This window comes from Crocuta crocuta, unplaced genomic scaffold, assembly GCF_008692635.1.
Source record: "Crocuta crocuta isolate KB4526 unplaced genomic scaffold, BGI_CrCroc_1.0 scaffold913, whole genome shotgun sequence".
Taxonomy (NCBI): domain Eukaryota; kingdom Metazoa; phylum Chordata; class Mammalia; order Carnivora; family Hyaenidae; genus Crocuta; species Crocuta crocuta.
This window is the reverse complement of record NW_027531940.1, coordinates 92,070-93,818: the sequence shown is the minus strand read 5'-3', so window position 1 is coordinate 93,818 and position 1,749 is coordinate 92,070. Positions and strand designations below refer to the sequence as shown.

Below are 1,749 nucleotides of genomic sequence, written 5' to 3'. Positions count from 1 at the left end.
TCTGCAATTAAATGGTATTAATAACATTCACATTGTTGTGAAACCATCACTGCTAGCCATCTTCTGAACCTTTTCACCAACGTAAACTGAAACTCTGTACACATTAAACAGTAAATCCCCAATCACCCCTCCCTCAAGCCCCTGGTAACCACTTTCTACTTTCTTTATCTATTAGTTTTACTCTCATAGGTACCTTGTGTAAGTGGTATTATACAATATATGTCATTTTGCATCTGGTTTATTTTCCTTAGCATTACACTTTCAAGGTGCATTCATGCTGTAACATGTATCATAATTCCATTTTCTTTCAAGATAGGAGTTCAAGCTTGTTCTTGGAAAAAACAAAGTCTCACCCTAGCCCCACTGCCTAGGAACGTTTCATCAGGGGGCCCTGCCCCTCCAAATGGTCATTTATCTTTTCTGACCCCAGCCTCAACCAAGGCTCATAAGGATGCTGCTTCTCCTGTAAAGGGATCCTCCCAGTACTTCACCAAGGCCTGGGCCTTAGCCTTGAGCATTCTGAAGCCCACGGTCTCCTTGGCATACATACACAGCAGAAGGTTGGACACCCGGCTGATGGCTACACATCCCGCTATGCAGTCCAGGAAGGTGAATTTGAGGTTGTCTTTATTAAATGCTTGGTTGTAGGTGGCCCAGGTTTTTCTGGCAATGGCTGTGGGTGACCTGGATGTCCCTATCCCAATAACAAGAGTAGACCAGCAGAGATCCCACATTATTCAGCAGCAGCATTCTCTGGACACCTCTGGTGTTGTCCTGGCTTAGCACCTGGGTCACAGCCTTGGAATACAGCATGCCTGTGACTCCCAAGCCAGAGCTTCATGGCAACCCCAGAGATGATTCCTATGAGCCTCTGTGGTCACCTCACTGACCCTTGAGCCGCTCTGGAAAAAGTGAACCCCAATTTATTTTTAATACAGAATATTATTCCACTGTGTATGTGCCACATTTTGTTTATCCATTCATTCATAGACGGTAATTAAGTTGTTTTCACTTTTTGGCTATTATGGATAACGTTACTATTAATATTTGTGTGGAAATATCTGTTCAAGTTCCTGATTTCAATAATTTCAAATATATACCTGGAAGTGGAATGATTAGGTCATATGGTATCTCTATGTGTGATTTTTGAACAATCACCGTAATTTGTCTTATTTTGGATGCACCATTTAAAATTCTCACCAGCAATGTGGTTTCCCCACATTCTGGTCAAAAGTTAATATTTTCTGTATTGTTATTTTTAGAATAATAGTCATCCTAATGACTTTGAATTGGTTTGTCATTGTAGTTTTAATTTCTCTTCTAATTGTTCTTTTCTTCTAGAATTTTAAAGGCTTTCTATATATAAAATCATGTCATCTGCAAAGAGATAATTTTGTTTCTTCCTTTCCAATTTGTATACCTTTTACTTCTTTTTCTAGCCTAATTGCTCTGCTAGCGTTTCTGATACTATGTCTTTTAAATTTTTTCTTTATTTTCATTGAATATATTTAAGGTGTACACCTGGATGACTTGATATGCTTATACATTGTGAACAAATCACCAAAATCAAGCTAACTACTAACATATCCATCACATCACCTACTTATCCTTTTTTATGGTGGGAAAACTTAGAGTCTATCCTCTTCGGACATTTCAAGTACAGAGTACAGTATTGTTAGCTAGAGTCACCATGATAAACATTTCATTATACTTATGTATCATACATTTTTTACCCAGGTTGTTTCCATA

At 38.4% G+C, this 1,749-nt stretch overlaps 1 pseudogene; it reads right to left on the bottom strand.

The window, feature by feature from the left end:
* Positions 1-443: 443 nt before the first annotated feature.
* On the bottom strand, positions 444-813 carry LOC144240663 (ragulator complex protein LAMTOR2 pseudogene; annotated as a pseudogene).
* Positions 814-1,749: the final 936 nt, after the last annotated feature.